At 43.0% G+C, this 24,571-nt stretch overlaps 2 pseudogenes; one reads left to right on the forward strand and one right to left on the reverse strand.

Annotated features, from left to right (window-relative positions):
- The first annotated feature begins 1,373 nt into the window (after nt 1-1,373).
- Nucleotides 1,374-16,146, forward strand: LOC119815263 (annotated as a pseudogene).
- A 2,420-nt stretch (nt 16,147-18,566) lies between these two features.
- LOC119815748 lies at nt 18,567-20,099 on the reverse strand (annotated as a pseudogene).
- Nucleotides 20,100-24,571: the final 4,472 nt, after the last annotated feature.

A 24,571-nucleotide genomic window follows, 5' to 3' on the forward strand; every position in this document is an offset into this window, starting at 1 on the left:
TTAGGAAGAGATGCAGTTAAGCAGTATTTCCACCCTACAGACACAATAGGAGATTATCTCAAGAGCATAGATAATAGCAAAATAATTAGGAAGTGCAGAATTGTCAACGTATGTTGTTGATTTTTAAGATTTATTTATTTTATGCATATTTGTGAGTGGTTGCATCTGTATGTGTGCATCAAATGCTTGTCATGCCCAAAGAGGTCAGAAGAGGACATCAGACCCCCTGGAATTGGAGTTACAGATGGTTGAAACTGGTGTTAGAAACTGAGCCTGGATCCTCTGCAAGGGCAGCAAATACACCTAACCACTGAGCTGTCTCTCCAGCCCCATGTTTTACATTAGTTTTAAGTATAGCTCAATTGTAAATTGTTTGGGGGGGTTGATAATGTTATTAGAAAGAGCCTCGCAGTACTTAGGCAGACTTGGTGTTGAAAGCCTGAGAAGACTCTCTCTGATCAGCTCCAGCATAGCAAATATGGCTCTGACAGGCCTTGCCCTTCTCCCCCATTCCCTCTGCCTTGCTAAAAACCATTACACTGCATTCCTAAAGCTAGCCCCCAAGTTCCATTCCCTTATTTGTCCAATCTCTCCTTCTGAGGCTGACTACCAAGGTACAGCTATCTAAGTATTACAGACCAGCAATCAAAAGCCCCCTCTGGACCACCTAATGAATATGTCCAATTAAAATTAAATACCTCATCCCAACACAGAGTTCCCCCTTGTACCTTTATAAACTGCTATTTTCCTATGGGCCACATCTGTCTTCTCTCTATCCAGAGGCAGTTCTTTGTCCACCCCCCTTCCCACTCTCCCTTGTTCCTTCTTTCCTTCCCCTTCTCCCTCTTCCTCTATCTCCTGTCTTTCTCCCTCTGGAGCATTTAAATCTTCTCTGTACTGAGAACTTGGTCTTGGGGTGTATAATGGATTAAATAAAACTGCTGCAGGATCTCCGGCCCCAAGTGGCTGCAGTGGGCAGCAGGCCATGAGACCACACCGCCGGTCCCCAAGCCAGGGCAGGTCCTGAGAGCAGCCAGTCCCAGGCCTGTATGGCACAGTTCCCCGAATGGCTGCAGTGGGCCACGAGTCCCAGGCAGGAAGCCCCATGGTGGGTGAGAGACCTTGATGGGACAGTCAGTTCCACAAGGAGAGACAGATAGATGGGCACACCATGAGACCACACCGCAGGTCTCCGAAGGTGGCTCCCACCAGGCAGGGAGCCAGGCAGTGGGTGAGAGACAGAGACATGGATAGGCACACCTAGCAGAGTGGGGCTGGATATTTATTTAGTGGGTTATGGAGGAGAAAGGGGAAAGAGCTGAAAGGGAGAGGGGAGGAGAGACAGAAGGGGGAAGGGGAGAAGTGGGGAGAGAATGGAGCAAAGCAGAAGCTGCCTCTTAGGGGAGAGACAGAAAAGGAAGCAACTCAGGCTAGAAGCTGAAGATCAACTTGCCTTGGCAGATGGGGAGGGAGTGGGCATGGCTTGTCTCTTAAAGGGACAGGACAGATCATTACAGGGTGTCCTGAGTCTACTTTGAGGTTTTCTACTCCTCTGCCCACAGTTGACTCTTGTCTACACCTGCCTTGAACAAGGGAGTTACTTCTACCACAACCCTTTCATCTGCCAGACATCTTCTTTGGAGAAACAGCCTCTTCCATTCTGTCTTGTCACCAAGAAGCAATCACATGATCTCATGTCATGGGGTGCACAGGTGTGTAACAGCAGAATACTGTCAGCCCTGTCCTCACTTGGGGACAAGGGAAAGTTGTGGGGGGAGGAATCCAGGCAACTCCGGAAACTGTCAGTATTTCCACTGAAACATCCCCACTCCATTCTTCTCCCACCCCGGTGGTTACTGTGATAGGACTGCCTGTGGCCCTAGATAAGGGCCACACCTTCTGCCATGGGCCCCGTGCACACAGTCCTCTCTGTTGCCATGTCTCCCCTTCAAACCTGAGAGGCCTTGGGTTTGCAGGAGCTAGTGGGGTTTCCCACAAGCAGCGCACACCTTTCTAAACACTGTGTCCTTGTTCACTGGGTTATAACAAAGCACAGCACTTGGAGTATCTCCTACACAACACACATTTACACTTGTGGAGACAGGGAAGTCCATGGTCAAGATCATGGCACATTACCTATTTCATGAGGGACTGCTGACTGGCTCTTTTCATTGTGTCCTCACGTGAGAAAGAGGTGAGGGAGTTCTTTGAGGTTGCTTTTCTGTTTTTGTTTTTGTTATTTATTTATGAGAAGGATGAGAGAGAATAGGAACATTGGTGTGCATTGCCATAGGGAACATGTAGTGGTCAAAAGACAACTTTTGGAAATCAGTTCTCTTCCTTAATGGGTTCCAAGGATCAAACTTGGGTCATCCAGCTGTGTGGCAAAAACTGCTACCCAGAGTCATTATGCCAGCCCTAAGATCTCATATAAGGGCACTAACCCTATTAAAAGAGCCCACTTTCATGACTTAATCCCATCCCCAAGTCTCCACCTCTTAACAAAGGGTTGCATTTCAGCAAATGAGTCTAGAAAGAAACAAAGATTCAGTTATAGCACAGTTCCTTAATTAAACTCTCTTACATTCTTTTGAGGAGCTTTGGGGATAGCTCAGTTTGTAAAGCATTTACTGCACAAACATGGAAAGTTGAGTCCAGTCCCCAGAGCCCTTGGTTGAAAAGGCAGTTTTGTTGCCTACCTTTGCAATCTCCAATCCTGGAGCTGGTAGGCAGCTCTTCTACCTAATCCAGAGACCCAGGTCAATGAGAGATCCTGTCTCCAAAAGAAAAATTTAAAAAGGTGGGGGAAACGCCATCTAACTGCCAAAGGAGATTACTGCAACATTACTGGTAGGTGATTCACAGATTAATAGAAATGGGTTAATTTAAGATTGAAGAGTTAGTTAATAAGAAGCCTGAACAAACAGATCAAGTAGTGTTGTAATTAATATAGTTGTTGTGTGATTATTCAGGTCTGAGTAGCCAAGAAACCAACCAGCAGTCTCTGTCTACAAAAGGCATGTCAATATAGGTCAACTACAGCCACATTAAACCTGAGAGAGCTTGGGAAGGAATTCTAGACACAAAAGAACAGAACTAATCACAGCTTCTTGGTAGCAGCATATTTTCAGATAAGCTCTGTTTGCTAGTAGCAAACAGAGGCATAGCTCCTTTAAAAGATCTCATGACTCAGCTTTAGAGGCAAAAACTCCATGACTTTTTTAAGGGAAGGCTTCCTGGTTCATGCTGGCAGCATGAACTCTGGCTCTTTTGGGAGGTCCTGCACTTAAATGGGGCTTGTGAACAGCATGTTACTAGTTGCTTAATGGTGACATAGACTTGCTGCATCCCTGGAGCTGGGGCAGTGAGCATGGCTCACAGAGCTGGCAGTGAATGTACCTCTGCTATGTTGGACTGGGCAAGGTCAAAAAGCAAAGCAGCCTTAGTTAGTCCTATCGTGTGGGAAGTATTTCTGTGTATGTGTTGCTTTTATTGGTTAATGAATAAAGAAACTTCTTTAGCCTGTGATAAGGTAGAATAGAGCTAGGCAGGGAAAACTAAACTGAAAGCTGGGAGAAAAAAAGGTGGAGTTAGCAAGATGCCATGGAGCCGCCAGAGGAGAAAGATGCAAGCCCCCAGCTGGAACCTTGCAGGTAGGCCACAAGCCTCATGGTAAAAAATAAAATAATAGAAATGGGTTAAATTAAGATATAAAAGCCAGCCCATAAGAAGCTAGAGCTAATAAACCAAGCAGTGATTTAATTAATATAGTTTCTGTGTGGTTATTTTGGGGCTGAGCAGCCGGAAACAAACAAGCAGCTCTCCAACAATCCTAGCCACACTGCTTACAATTTTAAGAAGCACTTCTGATCAGAAAGGACAGATTTAGACAGACATAAGTCTCTGAATGGGTCATAGTGTATTTAAAAAGTATACATAGGGCTTGGGAGAAAGAGGAAAAAGAATATAGACAGAAAAGGAAGTACAGACAGTCATAGATTAAAGAAGTAAAGATAATAAAATAAATACTAAAAAGTAACAGAGTAAAAGAAAACAAGCCACATAAATATGGAAAATACACAGAGTCTGGGTTATGTATATTATTGTGTTTTCTTTGAATTTTTTGACTGTAGAGAGACATTTGATTCTGGGGGCTGCTAAGATAAACCAAAAAATATATTTTAAAGGTATCTTGACTTCAAAATTTGAATTTAAGGATATGTTACTTTGGAAAAGAGGTTCTGATTTTGTTCCCACAGAAGATGAGAAACTGTGGATTTCTTTTCAGATTAATGTAGTTTGATAGAACAAGACCACTGAAAGGTCTCTGTAAACCCTAAAAGTACTTTGCCCAATAGACAGCAGGAAGAAGTTTGAAAAAAACAACACCCAAATTCTCAAAATGGTAGATTATAAATGTTTGGTTTCATTTAAAGGAAGATATGATATTGAAATGAATACTTTGCATTGGTATGGATCTTGGTCTATTGATACATATTTAAGTTGATTTTGTTATATTGTGTATATATGTATTTCTGTTCTTGTTTAAGGTATTATATGTTTGTGAAGCTCATTTAAAATGTAATGTATAGTTAAGAAAGAAAGATTAATAGATACTCATCTATAATAATCAAACTGTAGTCAAATTAGTTAGGTTTTCTAGATGTACAGAGATATATTTCAGATGAATAGGTATTCTTCAAATCTTTCAAAGATGTACAGAATATGGCATTTAAAATGTCTTAAGAACTTAGACTTTTCTCGACAGTGAGACATGTCTACTTCTGGCAGCACCAGTTACTTCAGAGTGGTTGATGAGCATTGAAGAAACTCATTATGGAATTTGCCTTCAATGGGACAAGGCTAGCCATTTGGGCAAGAAACTGCTCTTGCCTGGACTTCTTGATGGTATGCTATATGAACTGGACATGCAGGACCCACAGAAAAATAACTGCTGAACATGCCAAAAGAAGGTGACACAGTACTTCAGGGTTCTTTCTCCACCAAAGAAACTGCCAGACATTCTGAGGAACACAGAAGAAAGTGGCTGACAAACTGCCAATATAGGCAGAACAGATCTTCAAATTTCCTGTTTCATAGAAAGTCTGCTGGATACTATGAGCCTGTAGGCTGAAGATGGATGCCCCAAAGTTATAGAACAACTTTGAGTGACTGTTCAACCAGTGAGATTTTTTTGTCAATTCTAAAACTTTGGAAGTTGCTTACAATGTACTTCCTATTTACTTAGGTAATATAATATATTCTTCTGTGTTCTTTGATGGAGTTGAAGAATACATAGCTAGGGCTGGAGAAATGGCTCAGCGGTTAAGAGCATTGCCTGCTCTTCCAAAGGTCCTGAGTTCAATTCCCGGCAACCACATGGTGGCTCACAACCATCTGTAATGAGGTCTGGTGCCCTCTTCTGGCCTGCAGGCATACACACAGACAGAATGTTGTATACATAATAAATAAATATTTAAAAAAAGAATTGAGTAAAAAAATTTTTTTAAAGAAAAGAATAGATAGCTATAATTATAGTTATAACTGCAAACCTTCAGAGGTGCCAATGCTCCTCTTCAAAGGAACCAATATGGGTGAAACAATGGCCTTTAACAAAGGGAAGCTGCAGGCTTTAGAACAGCTGGTACAGGAGGAGCTAGATGCTCGCCAGATTGAAGAATCAAGTAGCCCTTGGAATGCTCTTGTACTTGTTGTTAAAAAGAAATCTGGGCAGGCTTGTCTCTGTTTTTCCCGTCCCTGTCTCTCCCAAGCTTTCCCTAGTGTTCTCAGGTGTCCTGCTCCTGTTCTAAGGCCATCCACCCAAAGGGGTCAGACTCTGGCCTCCAGGCAGGTCTGAGGACTCCTGCGGAGGGGTGCGGGCTCCTTCAGATTGTGCTGCCAGGTTCGCTGTGTGATATTCCATCCCGCCCTGCCCCCACCTTGGCCCTTTTGTCTGGGTGGCGACCCTGGGCTGCCTGGAATCCCTGATCCTGTGCACTGACATTCCATCTGAACTGGTGAGTGAATGCGGACCCTGGGGCAACCTGCCCTGGAAGAGAGCACAGACCCCCTCCCCCCAGCTCCCTCTGCAGGCTTGTCTCTGTTTCTCCCGGCCCTGTCTCTCCCAAGCTTTCCCTAGTGATCTCAGGTGTCCTGCTCCTGTTCTAAGGCCATCCACCCAAAGGGGTCAGACTTTGGCCTCCAGGCAGGTCTGAGGATTCCTGCAAGGGAGTGCGGGCTTCTTCAGATTGTGACGCAAGGAATAGGTCCTCCTCTGACACTGGGGAGATCCAACCAGTTTCAGTCACAGCAAAGATTGGTCTAGGACACCAAGCGCCTCCGGGCTCCTTTTGAAGGAAGAGATGGGCAGGCGCCAATGCAGGAGCTCCTCCAACAACATGAAAGGCAACATGACATCACCACAAGCCAGACATCCCGAAACAACAAGAATTGAACACCCTACCCCAGAAGATATAGAAGAAACCGACCTTAAACAGTACTTTATGAAAATAATAGAGGACCTTAAACAGGAGGTAAAAAACTGCCATAAAGAAATGGAGACGACAAACAAAAAGGTAGACGAAATAAATAAATCTCTCAAAGATACCCAAGAAAAACAAGAAAAACAAGAAAAAGCAATCAAACAGGTAAGGGAAACAGTACAAGACCTGATAAATGAAATGGAGGTATTGAAGAAAACACAATCTGAGGTACGACTGGAAATGGAAACTCTGAGTAAACGAACAGAAACTTTAGAGACAAGTATTTCCAACCGAATACAAGAGATGGAAGAAAGAATCTCGGACTCTGAAGATACTATAGAGTAAATAAATTCACAGATTAAAGAACTAAACAAATCTAACAAATTCTTAACACAAAACATTCAGGAAATCTGGGACACCATGAAAAGACCAAACCTAAGAATAATTGGGGTAGAAGAAAGAGAAGAATTACAACTCAAAGACCCAGAAAACATATTCAACAAAATTATAGAAGAAAAGTTCCCCAACCTAAAGAAGGATGTTCCTATGAAGGTACAAGAAGCCTACAGAACACCAAATAGACTGGATCAAAAGAAAGCATCCCCACACCATATAATAATCAAAACACAAAACATACAGAATAAAGAACAGATATTAAGAGCTGCAAAGGAAAAAGGTCAAGTAACATATAAAGGGAAACCTATCAGAATTACACCTAATTTCTCAATGGAAACCATGAAAGCCAGAAGAGCTTGGATAGATGTGCTACAGACACTAAGGGAACATGGATGCAAGCCTAGACTACTATACCCAGCAAAGCTTGCATTCACCATTGATGGAGAAAACAAGATATTCCAGGACAAAAACAGATTTAAACAATACGTAGCCACAAATCCAGCCTTGCAGAAAGTAATAGAAGGAAAATCACAAACCAAGGAGTCCAACAACGCCCACAATAACTCAGGCATCTAGCGACCCTTCACCAGCACAACTAGAAGAAGGGAAACACACAAACTCTACTACAAAAAATGACCGAAGTTAACAACCACTGGTCATTAATATCACTTAATATCAATGGACTCAATTCACCTATAAAAAGGCACAGGCTAAGAGACTGGATACGAAAACAGGATCCAACATTTTGCTGTTTACAAGAAACACACCTCAACCACAAAGACAGACACCTACTCAGAGTAAAGGGTTGGGAAAAGGTTTATCAAGCAAATGGCCCTAAGAAACAAGCGGGTGTGGCCATACTAATTTCCAACAAAGTTGACTTCAAACTAAAATCAATCAGAAGAGATGGAAAGGGACACTTTATACTCATAACAGGAAAAATCCATCAGAATGAAGTCTCAATCCTGAATATCTATGCCCCTAATATAAAAGCTCCCACTTATGTAAAAGAAACACTTCTAGAACTCAAGGCAGCCATCAAACCACACACACTAATAGTTGGAGACTTCAACACTCCTCTCTCACCAATGGACAGGTCAATCAGACAGAAACCTAACAGAGAATTGAAAGACTTAATGGAGGTAATGAACCAAATGGACTTAACAGACATCTATAGAACATTCCACCCAAATAGGAAAGAATATACCTTCTTCTCTGCGGCTCATGGAACCTTTTCGAAAATTGACCATATACTTGGTAACAAAGCAAACTTCCACAGTTACAAAAAAATATTAGTAACCTGTGTCTTATCAGATCACCATGGATTAAAATTAGAATTCAACAACAATGCTACCCCCAGAAAGCCCACAAACTCATGGAAACTGAACAGTCAACTACTGATCCACACCTGGGTCAAGGAAGAAATAAAGAAAGAAATTAAAGTCTTTCTTGAATTTAATGAAAACAAAGACAGAACATACTCAAACCTATGGGACACAATGAAAGCAGTGCTAAGAGGAAAGTTCATAGCACTAAGTGCCCACTTAAAGAAAACGGAGAAAGCACTCATTGGTGACTTAACAGCACACCTGAAAGCTCTGGAAAAAAAAGAAGCAGACTCACCTAGGAGAAGTAGAAGACTGGAAATAATCAAACTGAGGGCAGAAATCAACAAAATAGAAACACAGAAAACAATCCAAAGAATCAATGAAACAAGAAGCTGGTTCTTGGAGAAAATCAACAAGATTGACAAACCCTTAGCCAAACTAATCAAACGGCAGAGGGAGAACACACAAATTAATAAGATCAAAAATGAAAAGGGGGACATAACCACAGACACAGAGGAAATTCAGAGAATCATTAGATCTTACTACAAAAGCCTGTATGCCACAAAATTGGAAAATGTAAAAGAAATGGACAGTTTTTTAGATAAATACCATATACCAAAGTTAAACCAGGACCAGGTAAATGCTCTAAATCGTCCTGTTAGTCGCGAAGAATTAGAAACTGTTATCAGAAACCTCCCTACCAAAAAGAGCCCAGGACCAGATGGTTTCAATGCAGAATTCTACCAGAACTTCCAAGAAGACCTAATACCTATACTCCTTAAGGTATTTCATAATATAGAAACACAAGAGTCACTGCCAAATTCCTTCTATGAAGCTACAGTTACCCTGATACCTAAACCACACAAAGACTCAACCAAGAAAGAGAATTATAGGCCAATCTCACTCATGAACATTGACGCAAAAATTCTCAATAAAATACTGGCAAACCGAATCCAAGAACACATTAGAAAAATTATCCATTATGATCAAGTAGGCTTCATCCCAGAGATGCAGGGCTGGTTCAACATATGAAAATCTATCAATGTAACCCATCATATAAATAAACTGAAGGAAAAAAAACCATATGGTCATCTCATTAGATGCTGAAAAAGCATTTGACAAAATTCAGCACCCTTTTATGATAAAGGTCTTGGAGAGATTAGGGATACAAGGGTCATTCCTAAATATAATAAAAGCTATTTACAGCAAGCTGACAGCTAACATCAAATTAAACGGAGAGAAACTCAAGGCTATCCCACTAAATTCAGGAACACGACAAGGCTGTCCACTCTCTCCTTATCTCTTCAATATAGTGCTTGAAGTTCTAGAAATAGCAATAAGACAACATAAGGGAATCAAGGGGATTCGATTTGGAAAGGAAGAAGTTAAACTTTCATTATTTGCAGATGATATGATAGTATACATAAGCGACCCCAAAAACTCCACCAAAGAACTCCTACAGCTGATAAACTCCTTCAGTAACATGGCAGGTTACAAGATCAACTCCAAAAAAATCAGTCGCCCTCCTATACACAAAGGATAAGGAAGCAGAGAGGGAAATCAGAGAAGTATCACCTTTCACAATAGCCACAAATAGCATAAGATATCTGGGAGTATCTCTAACCAAGGAAGTGAAGGATTTATTTGACAAGAACTTTAAGTCCTTGAAGAAAGAAATTGAAGAGGATACCAGAAAATGGAAGGATCTCCCCTGCTCGTGGATTGGGAGGATCAACATAGTAAAAATGGCAATTCTACCAAAAGCAATCTATAGATTCAATGCAATCCCAATCAAGGTCCCATTAAAATTCTTCACAGAGATTGAGAGGACAATAATCAACTTTATATGGAAAAACAAGAAACCCAGGATAGCCAAAAAAATCTTATACAATAAAGGTACTTCTGGAGGCATTACCATCCCTGACTTCAAACTCTATTACAGAGCTACAGTATTGAAAACAGCTTGGTATTGGCATAAAAACAGAGAAGTTGACCAATGGAATCGTATAGAAGACCCGGATCTTAAACCACAAACCTACGAACACCTGATTTTTGATAAAGGAGCCAAAAGTACACAATGGAAGAAAGAGGGCATCTTCAACAAATGGTGCTGGCATAACTGGATGTCAACCTGTAGAAGAATGAAAGTAGATCCATATCTATCACCATGCACAAAACTCAAGTCCAAATGGATTAAAGACCTCAATATTAATCTGAACACATTGAGCTTGATAGAGGAGAAAGTGGGAAGTACTCTACAACAAATGGGCACAGGGAACCGTTTCCTACGCATAACCCCAGCTGCACAGACTTTAAGGGCAACATTGAATAAATGGGACCTCCTGAAGTTGAGCAGCTTCTGTAAAGCAAAGAACATTGTCACTAAGACACAAAGGCAGCCTACTGACTGGGAAAAGATCTTCACCAACCCTGCAACTGACAAAGGTCTGATCTCTAAAATATATAAGGAACTCAAGAGACTAGACGGTAAAATGCTAATTAACCCAATTAAAAAATGGGGCGCTGAACTGAACAGAGAATTCTCAACAGAAGAAGTTCAAATGGCCAAAAGACACTTAAGGTCATGCTCAACCTCCCTAGCTATCAGGGAAATGCAAATCAAAACAACTTTGAGATATCATCTTACACCTGTCAGATTGGCTAAAATCCAAAACACCAATAATAACCTTTGCTGGAGAGGTTGTGGGGTAGGGGGTACACTCATCCATTGCTGGTGGGAATGCACACTTGTGCAACCACTTTGGAAAGCAGTGTGGCGGTTTCTCAGGAAATTCGGGATCAACCTACCCCAGGACCCAGCAATTCCACTATTGGGAATCTACCCAAGAGATGCCTAATCATACTACAAAAGCATATGCTCATCTATGTTCATAGCAGCATTATGTGTAATAGCCAGATCCTGGAAACAACCTAGATGCCCTTCAGTGGAAGAATGGATGAAGAAACTGTGGAATATATACATGCTAGAATACTACTCAGCGGTAAAAAACAATGACATCTTGAATTTTGCAGGCAAATGGATGGAAATAGAAAACACTATTCTGAGTGAGGTAACCCAGACCCAAAAAGATGAACATGGGATGTACTCACTCATAATCGGTTTCTAGCCATAATTAAAGGACATCGAGCCTATAAATTTGGAATCCTTGAGAAGATAATAAGAAGGTGAACTCCCAAAAAAAGATATAGTAATCCTCCTGGATATTGGAAGTAAACACGATCGCCAGGCAAAATTGGGAACTTGAAGGTTGGGCGAGACTGGGCCAAGGGAAGATGGGGAGAGAAAAGTGTGAAGGGGAGAATGGGGGGAGCTTGGAGGAATGGGATGCTTGGGATACAGGAAGGGTGGATATGGGAGCAGGGAAGCATATATCTTAAGGAGCCACCTGAGGGTTGTCAAGAGACTTGACCCTAGAGGGGTTCCCAGGTTTCCAGGGAGACGCCCCCAGTTAGTTCCTTGGGCAGCTGAGGAGAGGGAGCCTGAAAAGGCCAGTTCCTATAGCCATACTGATGAATTTCTTGCATATCACCATAGAACCTCCACCTGACGATAGATGAAGAAAATGACAGAGCCCCACATTGGAGCACCGGACTGAGCTCCCAAGGTCCTGATGAGGAGCAGAAGGAGAGAGAACATGAGAAAGAAAGTCAGGACCGTGAGGGAACCTCCATCTGGCGATAGATGGGGAAAATGGCTGAGCCCCACATTGGAGCACTGGACTGAGCTCCCAAGGTCCTGATGAGGAGCAGAAGGAGAGAGAACATGAGGGAGAAAGTCAGGAACGTGAGGGTTGCGTTCACTCATGGAGACGGTGGGACAGAACTAATGGGAGATCACCAACTCCAGTTGGAATGGGACTGATGGATCATGTGACCAAACCCGTCTCTCTGAATGTGGCCAACAGCGGGGGCTGACTGAGAAGCAAAGGACAATGGCGCTGGGCTCTGATTCTTCTGCATGGACGGGCTCTGTGGGAGCCATCTCAGCTTGGTCGATCACCTTCCTGGACCTGGGGGGAGTTGGGAGGACCCTGGTCTTAGCGTAGAGTAGGGAACCCTGATGGCTCCTTGGCCTTGAGAGGGAGGGAGGGGAGGTATGGGTGGAGGGGAGGGGAGGGAAGGGGGAGGAGGAGGGGAGGGAGGGGGAGGAGGAGGGGAGGAGATGGAAATTTTTAAATATAAAACAAATAGAAATAAAATATAATAAACAAAAAAAGGAGAAAAAAAGAAATCTGGAAACTGGAGAATGGTGACAAATCTAAGAGTGTGGAGAAAGTAATTCAACCAATGGGCCATCTACAATCTGGAATTCCTTTGCCTTCCCTATTACCTAAAGGATGGCCTCTTATAGTTATTGATTTAAAAGACTGTTTCTTCACTATACCTTTACAAGAAAAAGACAGAAAAAAATTGCTTTCACAGTATCTACTTATAATAATTCTCAATCTATAAGAGATATCAATGGAGGGTCCTCCCAAAGGGAATGCTAAATAGCCCCACCCTTTGCCAATATTTTGTAAGTCAGCCATTGGAAATAATATGCAAACAATTTCCTAAATCTATAGTTTACCATTACATTGATGATATTTTGCTATCTGACTCAAATGTAGATACCTTAGAAGAATGTTTGAACAAATAAAGCTTTACCTAAATGGGGATTACAAATTGCTCCTGAAAAAAAATACAAAGATGAGATTCTATCAATTACCTAGGTTATAAAATAGGTTTACAGAAAATTAGAACACAAAAAATGCAAACTAGAAGAGATCAATTGCATACTCTTAATGACTTTTAAAGGTTGCTAGGAGACATTTCCAATCTATGACCCACTTCTGGAATAATGCCTGATCTAATAATTCATTTAAACAAAACCTTAGGTGATGACAAAGACTTAAATAATCCCAGGGAATTAATAGCTGTAGCTGAGAAACAATTGACTTTGATTGAAGAGAAATTGCAGGAGGCACATATGATCAAATCTTAACTGCATTCTAGTCATACTACCCTCAAATAAATTTCCCTTACTGCAGAGGGAAGATATTATCTTAGAATGGGTCTTTTTACCATATAAACTGAGTAAAAAATTAAAAACTTACATGGAAAAGGTCTCTGAATTAATTATAAAAGGAAAATTGAGACTTCATCAATTAGCAGGAATAGACCCAGCAGAGATTATAGTGCCTTTCACTACGGATGAAATTTAAAAATTATGGGAAGACAATTAACCCTCGTAAAGAACTAGTGCTAATTTTTTAGGAGAGGTTAATAACAATTATCCTCAAAGTCATAAAATTAGCTGGAGAGATGGCTCAGTGGTTAAGAGCACTGGCTGCTCTTCCAGAGGTCCTGAGTTCAATTCCCAGCAGCCACACGGTGACTCACAACCACCTGTAATGAGATCTGGTGCCCTCTTCTGGCCGTCAGGCATACATGCAGGCAAAACACTATACATTTAAAAAAAATCTTATGGGGCTGGAGAGATAGCTCAGAGGTTAAGAGCATTGCCTGCTCTTCCAAAGGTCCTGAGTTCAATTCCCAGCAACCACATGGTGGCTCACAACCATCTATAATGAGGTCTGGTGCCCTCTTCTGGCTGTGGTCACACACACAGACAGAATATTGTATACATAATAAACAAATATTTAAAAAATAGAGTTTAAAAAGTCATAAAATTAACCTTATAAAGAGAGTTACTTGGATAGCTTCCCACATTGTATATGACACACCAATAACTGAAGCCCATATATTCTATACTGATGCAAATAAATCAGAAAAGGCAGAAGATTTAATTAAAGTGGAACAAAGCCCTTATATTTCTGTCCAAAAGTCAAATTATATGCTATTCTTGTGGTACTAAGGGATATTAAAGAACCTCTCAATATAGTTACTGATAGGCAATATGCAGAAAGTTGTTTTGCATATTGAAACTGCTGAATTTATACCAGATGATACAGAATTGACTTCAATATTTATTCAGGTTCAAGATATAATCAGGAATAGGCTTTGTCCCATATACAAAACAGCCAATCCTATAGGGGTCTGCCAGGTCCTCTAGCAAAAGGTAATGCAGAAATTGATCAATTATTGATTGGAAATGTGCTGAAGGCCTCAGAATTTTATAAAAAACATCATGTCAATAGCAAAGGTTTTTAAAAAAGAGTTTTTGAATTGTCACGCCTGGCTGTCTATGCTGGGAAAGGTTGCTGGTGTCTGCTCTGCTTGTCTTGCATTTGCCTGCCAGTCTGACAGCTCTTCCTTGCTCTTAGGGCCCCAAGGGAGATATGGGTGCCTCTGGAGATCAAGGCATCCCTGGACCACTGGGTCCCCAGGGCATCAGGCGCTACCCAGGCATGGCAGGACCTAAGGGAGAGATGGGTCCTTGTGGATATAAAGGCATGGTGGGCTCCATCGGAGCTGCTGGGCCACTGGGTGAAGAAGCTCCAAGGGGGCCACCAGGCCGAACTGGTGAGAAGGGGGATGTGGGCAGCCATGATGCCCGAGGACCCCAGGGGATAACAGGCCCAAAGGGAACAACGGGTTCTCCAGGCATTGACAGCAAGGACGGGACTCAGGCATACCTGGAATGAAGGTGGGGCGGCCAGAAAGCCCAGGCCACCAGGGCCTAGCGGGTGTGCTGGGTCAGCCTGGGACAAAAGGAGGTCCTGGAGACAAGGGTGAACCAGGCCAGCAGGGTTTCCCTGGAATCTCCAGTCCTGGGAAAGAAGGGGAGTCAGGGTCTTGAGGGGAAATCGGTCCACAGGGCATATGGGACAGAAGGGTGATCAGGGTGAAAGGGGACCGGTAGGGCAGCCAGGCCCTCAAGGACAACAGGGCCCCAAGGGAAAGCAGCCCCCCCAGGAATTCCAGAACCCCAAGGCTTGCCAGGCATCAAAGGAGATAAGGGTTCCCCAGGGAAGACAGGGCCCCGAGGTGGAGTGGGTGATCTGGGGGGTGGCCGGCCTCCCAGGTGAGAAAGGGGAGAAGGGCCAGTCGGGAGAGGCCAGTCGGGAGAGCAGGGACACAAGGGACAGCAAGGAGTTCGTGAATAACCAGGATACCCTGGCCCCAGAGAGGATGCAGGCACCCCAGGAGTGTAGGGCTATCCCGGGCTTCCTAGACCCTGAGGACCGGTGGGAGATCGGGGTGTGCCAGGACAACCTGGGAGGCAAGGAGTAGTGGGCAGAGTTGCCAGTGACCAGCATATCGTGGACGTGGTACTGAAGGTGATTCAAGAGCAATTGGCAGAGGTGGCTGGGAGTGCCAAGCCGGAAGCCCTGGGTGCAACCGGAATGGTGGATCCTCCAGGACCTCCTGGGCCCCCTGGATATCCAGGCAAACAGAGACCCCATGGGCATCCTGGTCCCTGAAGCATTCCTGGCATCGTGGGAGCAGTGGGTCAGATTGGCAACACTGGGCCCAAGGGAAAGTGTGGAGAGAAAGGTGACCAAGGAGAAATGGGATGTGGGCACCCTTGGATGCCGGGGCCCCCAGGGATCCCAGATCTTCTTGGCCGGCCTGGTCAGGCAATCAATGGCAAGGATGGAGACCGAGGATCCTCAAGGGCTCCAGGAGAGGCTGGTTGACCTGGACCGCCAGGCCCAGTGGGGCTGCCTGGTTTCTGTGAGCCTGCCGCCTGCCTGGGGGCTTCAGCCTACACTGCTGCTCGTCTCACAGAGCCTGGGTCCCTCAAGGGGCCATGAGCAACCAGCCAGGACAGAGTCTATTAGCATCCTGGGTCCCTCGTGGCAGGTAGGCCTCTGATGGTCCTCATCCCATTCTCACTTTCTGGACTCATTTTTATTGGGTGTCTGCTGAGGGTGAGGACCCTGAGTTGGCAATCCTTAGGTCAGCCCCACTATTGCCTTTCTGACTCCCATCTGAGTATTTAAACACCATCTCCCTTGTTTCTGGCATTGCTGTTTTCCAGTCCCCTCTGCCCACACCCTCTCTGGCCTTTGTATAAATAAAAGTTCCCAACTTGGTTACAAAAAAAAAGAGTTTTCTCTTTTTAATTATTTTTTTATTGATTTTTATTGAGCTCTACATTTTTCTCTGCTCCCCTCCCTGCCTTTCCCCTCTCCTTCAACCCTCTCCCAAGGTCCCCATGCTTCCAATTTACTCAGGAGATCTTGTCTAAAAACAAGAGTTTTCTATTACATGGCAACAAGTTAAGGAAATTATATGGAAATGTCCTACTTGTTCTTTATATAATCAAACACCACTACCTACAGAAGTAACACAAGGGGCACTCAAAGGAATAAAATCTGTCAGATGGATATTTTCCACTTCATAGAATTTGAAAAATTAAATTTGCCACACCATTGACACCTTTTCAGGTTTTCAGTGGGCAATTGTTTTGAGTTCAGAAAAGGCTGATTCAGTACATTTACTAGAAGTTATGGCCATCATGGGAAACCTGTACAAATAAAGACAGACAATGGTCCAGCATATGACTCTAAGAAAATGAAATAATTTTTTTTCTTATTATAATATAAAGCATACTACAGGTATACCAAACAATCCTACAGGTCAGGCAGTTATAGAAAGATCAAATCAAACTATAAAGGATATGTTAAACAAACAGAACGGGATGATGTATACCCCCAGAAATGATTGCATAATGCTTTATTAACCTTGAATTTTCTTAATGCTAATGAGAAAGGAACAACAGCAACTCACAGACATTGGATAATAGAAAAAACTTCAGAATTAAATCAGCTGATGTATTCAAGAATGCATTGACCTCAGAATGGAAACCAGGAGATGCACTACATTGGGTAAGGGGTTTCTCTCCTGTTTCCATAGGAGAAGAAAAGCTATGGGTACTATCAAAATTAGTAAAAATTCGGTCTGGAAAAGAAAAACCTCTTGAGACAGAGAAACGACAGCTCATCCACAGAGGAGACAATCATGCAGATGATAAGAAAGCCTCATAAGTGTTGGAGCAGGGTTCTGTTCTTGACTTTGCAGGAAAATATTCATCTTCAAAAAGTCAAGAGACCTTGGACATTTAGATGCCTAAAGAAGAAAAGATAACTATCCAGAAAGGATCACCAAGCAAAGAGAAATCTGACATATGAGGACAGGTCATCTGCAGGGTAAAATTTCATTATCTGATCATTATATCTTACAGTATAATATTAGTTATGACTCACTTAAAAATCAAAGCTGGCTTTGGAGTTGGACAATGTCTATCCTTCTCTAAATGCAAAAACATTGTTAAAAGAAAAATTCAGAGTTTCTGTCTCATGTCAGGAGCCATCTGGTATCAGACCGAAAGAATAAAGAATTCAGAAAAAAAATTATTTTTCTCCATACCTACTTCTGTCTCTATCATACCTTTCATTGAATATATGTCTATATGAATAATGTTTAAGTTTTCCAAAATGAACAATAAATTTTCCTGCAGTATGCTGGGCGGTGGTGGCGCACGCCTTTAATCCCAGCACTTGGGAGGCAGAGGCAGGCGGATCTCTGAGTTTGAGGCCAGCCTGGTCTACAAGAGCTAGATCCAGGACAGGCTCTAGAAACTACAGGGAAACCCTGTCTCGAAAAACCAAAAAAAAAAAATTAAAAAAAAAAATTTCTTGCAGTAATCTTGGAAGTTTCCAGGAAGAAGATGGGGTCCCACAACAATGACTCCACTTGGTTGATATGATGTCATAATCCTGATAGTACTACTTTAAGACCAGTTTTAGGTACCAGTTGCTTAAGATGGTTCCAACTTGGTTAGCTGAAATGGTGTACCTTCTTACAACATTCTGGCCAGAACTCCAAGTAAGAAGTTCAGAAAAACCCTATTTGCAATTATACCAGACAGTAATTGAAACTTAGTTTTATAGGATCCCATAGGAAGAACATCACTCCATGACAGCTGGAAGTAATCTGGAAAACAATGTCCCCTTTCCCAACAAAGTTTGTCCTCATGGTTAAGGACATCAATTAGGGGTTTATTATATCTGGTATAGGTTGGAAGTTGGGGTGGAAATTATGTAGGCTCAGGGATCTTCTTTGAAAAAAAAAGGGACATTGGATGGGATAATAGGTAGATTAGTCTGAGCTTACTAACACTAAAAATAATAGTGAGTAATAGAGTAAATACTTGTGATCTATTATTTATAGATCATTTATAGACTATTATTTATAGATCATTTATAGATTTATGTTGGTATAGAGTCTTGTATATTGGTACAAATTCAAATTTTGTTATATTGAATATGCTCCTATTTTTGTTTACAATGTTTGTACACTTATGCAAAGTTGTTTTGTAATATTGTATGCATGCATGTTTCTACCTCTGTTTAAGATAATTTGTATATTGGTCCAGTTTTAGAATATATTTTTTTTGTTTTAGAGGCATTTTATTTAGATAACTAAAAAATATTAGATGTTCAGAAGCAGTCAGTGTACAATGAAAGAGACCAAACCAGTTACTTTATCGTGTAACTCCTCTTCTTCCCAACTAAGAGAAAAAAGACATTCTGCTTTAAGGGAAAAGTCACAAAAATAGGCCAATATATTTTTCTTCTCCATAACATAAACAGCTACAAGAAATGTAAGTGTAAAACGTAAATTGTACGTTGGCTTGCTCATTCAAGACAGCAGGCTGTGGCACTACATGAGCATAACCCTCCTGCCTGCACCTCGTACACGCAGCTACTTTCACTCACAGGAACACCGAGTAGTTGTTTGTGCACTGGAGCTAATTCATACTCCCCAATATTTTCTGCCTTCCTTGCCACAGGCAGAGAGTCACTCTGAAGGCTGATGCTTTTCTCTGCTTGTTTAGTCCATAAACTATATGGCACCTATGGCACACAGCTGATGCTCAGGCCTTAACTTCAGGAGTTGAATAATAGATGGAATCTGAATTCTCCGAAGCAATTTCTTCCAGCTCCTCTTCCGCTGTTTCTTGAAAACTTTGGCTTTGCCAGTTCCCTGCTGTCCTCCTCAGGAAGCACGCATTTCCAAAGGCCATAGGTCTTTCCTACTACAGTTTGCCACAGTCTCAATGTGCCATCTTCAGAACCACTGGCATAGAGTTCGCCATCAGGACTAAACCTCACACAGTGAATGGGACCAAAGTGACCTTTGTAGGATTCTAATTCTTCTCCACTATTGTAGTCATACTTATACAGTTTAAAGTCCTCTCCACCTGCAACAAGAAATTCCTTCTCAGGATGAAGCAACACGGAATTGATGGTTGCAGGAGCTTCAAAGGATTTAATTGGCTCCAGACTTACTGCACTATGAAAAGCAATAGTCCGCCCGTAAGTGAGAACCAGGACCTCTCCCTCAGGGATATATTCCATGCTGCTAACAGACATGTTAAAATTCACAGATTTCACTTCAGTCATTGCAGCATGATCCCAACAGTTTTATCATCAGCTGAAAGAATCTGTTTATCCTCGCTGCACCACAGAGCCTTTTTAATACCGGAAGTGTGACCACTAATTTCCTTAGGTTCTGCCTCAGGTTTGTTCAAGTCATATATGCGCAGCAGTTTATCCTGCCCCCTGTTAACAGGTAGTTGCTATCCTGTGTGAAATCCACAGTCTTGACAATGTGCTTATGAGCCAGGGTCATCAATTCATCTCCTGTGACAGCATCCCACACTTTGGCCGTGAAATCTGCAGCTGCTGTGGCAGCTTTGGTGGCATCTTTATTCAATGTTGCACCCCAAACAGCACCTTTATGACCCAAAAATGTTCCAATCCAGTCTCCTGTATCTCCCTGGCAGAGCATAGGTTTGCCATCTTTGCAGGCGCTGATCAGAAAGTAGCCGTAAGGCGTGATGCCGCTGAAGGCCAAGTCCACCACGGGCCAGCCGCGTGTGTCTGGAGCAGGTGAGCAGCGTTTGCCTCATGGCCATGGCGTTGGCGAGCGGGATGACGCCAAGCGCGGACCGCGGGTGTCCTTCTCCTCAGCCCGCCGCAGCGCCCCGCACTCAGACCGAGGCTGGCTCGGGAGTCCCGGCGACTCGTGGCCGCTGAGGGAGGGATACGGAGGGAGGGAAGAGGGGAGGGGAACGCCGAGGAGCCGGCCTGCCGCCACCCACCGTCCACACCGGTAGCGGCAGGAAGTCTAGAATATATTTATTATATTGCATTATACATTTCTACCTCTGATCAAGATACTTATACATTGTTCACATTTTGAGGTTATTGTCCTCATTTGCTGTACTGTCATTTGAAGATGGTTTAATATTCATTCTAATATGAAGTCCTAGTCTTTAATCTATACAAGTATTTAGTATTACTGGTCAATAGTCATCCATGTTTGTCATACTTAAAGTTAATCAGGTTCTTTAGATACATAGAGATTATATCTACATAAATAGGTAATCTTCAACCACTTCAAAGAACTGTAGAATATGGCATTTAAATAATTTAGGATTTTGTTGACATGAGACATGATTGCTCCTGGCAGCACCAATCTATTCCTTAGAAAATGTTGGAGCTTGTCAAAACTGGCCTTTGGGGAAAGAACTGCCCCTGCCTCAACCACTGACAAAATACACAGTGTCCAGGCAGGATAAGCAGGGTAAAACAGTTTTTAAAATTTTCCTGCCACTGAAAATGGTCTGTCAGTTACTCTAGGCCTTAGCCAATGTTGGTAGCTCCAACATTGCAAATGAGACTTTGGGTGATTTCCCAGGTAGTGAGTTGTCTCTGTCATTTTTTACACATTTTGGAAGTTGCCTGATTACACTTCCTATCTATTCAAGTAATATTATCTTCCTTCTCAGGTCTTCAACGGGGTTGAAGACTAGATAGTCATAATTACTTTCCTGTCATGACTTAGCCAAGCCATTTCTAATACAAGATTTAGACTCCTTAGGATAGGATAGCTATTGAATATGTTTCTTGCTTGATGTTGTGCATGCTGGTTACAATTCTAATATTTATATATGTTTGATATTTGTTCTTATTGTATGTAGTTTTGTGTTAGGCTTAGACAAAAGGGGGTGGTGCTGTGAGAACTTCAGCCAATGGCCTTTAAGATACTGACCTACTTTGGGTGTAGTTTCTGGTACTATAAATGCAGACATAAAGCATTCACAGGTCTTTTGACTGCTGGATTCAGTTCCAGTTCCCTGCTCATGCAGAAGACTGCTGATCACTGCTTTTTCTGTGAGTCTACCCCTAAATAAATAAACCTTTATTACACTCCATTCTGGGCTAGTGTAGGACGATTTTATTATAAACTGCAACAAATTTCCTTAGTTATGATAAAAGATAAATTAGGAATAAAACTTTAGACTTAAAAAATAGAATAGATTATAGAGTATTGTCCTTAATTTGTCAAATGTATATGGACTAAATATTGTAATTATAATTCTTGCTTGATATCTGTTTTGTTATATGTAATTTTATTATGTTAAAGTTAAAACCTTCCTTTTTAATTAGACAGAAAAGAGGAGATGATGTGGGATTCCCCCTATGTATGCTCTGAATAACACTGGTTAATAAAGAAGCTGCTTTGGGTCTATGGCAGGGCAGAATATAACAAGGTGGGAAATCTGAACAGAGATATATAGAGAGAATAGGCAGAGTCAACGAGACACCATGTAACTGCTGAAGGAGACAAACACCCAAAACCTACAGGTAGACAACAGCCTCATTGTGATACATAGATAAATAGAAATTTAAGATGTAAGAATTAATAAGAATCCTGAGCTAATAGGCCAAACAGTGTTGTAATTTTAAAAAATAATAAAGGGTAAAGGTGCCAGAAAGATGACTTGGTAGCAAAGAGTACTGGCTGCTCTCCCAGAGGACCTAGGTTCGATTTCCCAGGACCTAGGTTTGATTCCCAGCACCCCCATGGCAGCTGATAACTGTTTGTATGTTTGTAACTTCAGTTCCAGGGGAGTAAACACATATATGCAAGCAGAATATGCATTAAAAATATTTTAATAAAATTAAATTTTAAAAGGTACATGGCACCTGAGCGTTGACACCTGAGCTTCATCTCTGGCATGTGCATCTGTACACACCTGGGCACGCATCAAGGCATGCACACACATGGACTCACGCACAGACCGACTTAAGTCTGGCAGTTTCCTGCTGACACCACACACACAGGCTCTGGAGCCAGCCCCGAGTCCACACTGTCTACTGGCAGCAGTACTGTGGTGGTATTAATAGTACTGTGGTGGTATTAATAGTACTGCGGTGGTATTAATAGTACTGTGGTGGTATTAATAGTACTGCGGTGGTATTAACTTACTACTCATTGTCTCAGCTTTGGGCAACCTATAAAACCAGTCTCTCTGTCTTACCAGATCTGAGGATGAGGTTCAACGACCCATTTAAAAAGCTTAAAACAATGTGTGATACCCAGGAAGTACCAGTAGATACAGAAGGCTCTGATTAAATTGCTTTGAAGTATGTAATGTGCCTGGTTTGGGCTATAGCCACCATATATGCAAAAGATCCCCAAACCATGCACTCTGTCTAGAACTGTACACTGATTTTATGGCCTTCCTGTGCTGTGGATTCTTCTTTGGGTTTTGGAGTTGAAGGGACCTGTGCCATGAGACTAGCACAATGGCCAACCTTCCTTGATGGCTTTGGTTCCCAGTCATCCATTAAATGCTTGGACTTTCCACAACAGCCTCAGGCATAGATAAATCGGTACTTGAGATGTGAGCCTATATGTCTTTTCCAGTCTGCAGGAAATGGGGCTACGCTGGTGGGTGTGAATGAAGCTGAACTGTGTCTGCCTCCGGCAGCAGTCTGAGGAGGACAGGTCCAGGCTATCAGGGGATCCAGAGAGGAAGGTTATACCCATCATGAATGCATTGGCTGCTGCTGAGCTGTCAGAACCAAGCATTTGCCCGGCTTACCATCCTCATGGCCTGCTGTGTCACCTATGAGTCCAGAGCACAAGGAGGACACATGGGAGGGAAGGTCAGAATTCCTCAGAAGGAATGCCAGATGTCCTTCATCGTGTTACACACGACTTTCATAGCTCCTGGTTTGTTTTGTTGGGTTTTGTGGGGATAGGTGTGTGTGTGTGTGTGTGTGTGTGTGTGTGTGTGTGTGTGTGTGTGTGTGTGGTATATGCCCAGGTGTTCTGATAGGCACACAGAGCCTAGAGGAAGGTATCAGGTGTCCTGCACCGTGACTCTGTCTCATTCCTTTGAGACAGGATCTCGTACTGAACCCAGCTAGACTGGCTGGCCAAGCAGCCCCAACAATCCTATTCCCACCTTACTCCCATCACTGGGGCTACTGGCACTTGTGGCTGTCCCCAGCTTTTTATGTGGCTCCTTGGAATCCAAACTCTGGTCCTCATGTGTACACAGCAGGCACCTCACCCACTGAGCCACCACCTCCTCAGCCCCACTTTTGATTTGTGGTTTTTGTTGTTTCTGAGACAGTGTCTTGGCTATGCAGTCCTGGGAGAGGGGGGACTGAAAGCATATGGAGCAGGGTGGCCTTAAACACACTGTGATCCTCTTGCCTTAACCTTCCATGTTGGGTAATTGTGAGCACTCCACCCTGCTCCCCTGAGACTTCTATAACCTACTCATGGAGGAAGAAGCATATAGGGCAGCCTTAGCAGCCCTGAGTTCCTATCCAGCTCTGCAGACCCTGTCCCGTGCCTGAAGGGAAGTGACCCGGCCTCAGAGCATTGGCCTCTTGTTTAGAAAACATGCCGAGAAAGACCTGTTTCATAATGTGGTGGGGGGGGGGGGATTAAATGTCATAAATTCAATTAATTCAACTCTGGACTGTCTCCAGCTGAGCTCTGGGTTTTCCTGGCTGATTCTCATTGTTCTCATTAAGGCTGTCTAGGCCCCAGCAGTCACTGCCCTGGGAACCCTAAGTTCTCAAGGTAAGCAAGAACTTCTCTCTCATAGCCAGCCTACCTGGACTCAGGTCTGTCATCTTCCAGGCATGGGAGAAAGGACCCAGAGTCACTGCCAGGGTGGGAGAGCCCCACTAGGAGAACAAAGTTCATCAATCCACGAAGTTCAGCTTTCGTCCATCCGGCCTGCATAGTGTTTTGGAACCATCCCATCTGGATGAGTTGCTAAGACCGAGGAACCTAGGACTTTCACCTGACCCTGCGCCCACACTCGAGCTTTGGCAACAACACCTGCACTAGGGAGCTGTTCCCCTTAACACTGGGTTCAAGTGCTCACCAATCCTACCTGGGTTCCCAGCCAGGGCTCGTAGGCATGTGGATTTGTACCCGCAGGCATGTGGATTTGTACCTGCAAGCTGGGGGCTGCTACACAAATCTGTGTACACATGTAGGCAACTTCCAGAGTTCCTGTCATCCCACTCACTCACTGCCCAGCATCTCTACCCCTGTTGAGATGAGTCTCCG

This window comes from Arvicola amphibius, chromosome 5 (assembly GCF_903992535.2).
Source record: "Arvicola amphibius chromosome 5, mArvAmp1.2, whole genome shotgun sequence".
NCBI lineage: Eukaryota > Metazoa > Chordata > Mammalia > Rodentia > Cricetidae > Arvicola > Arvicola amphibius.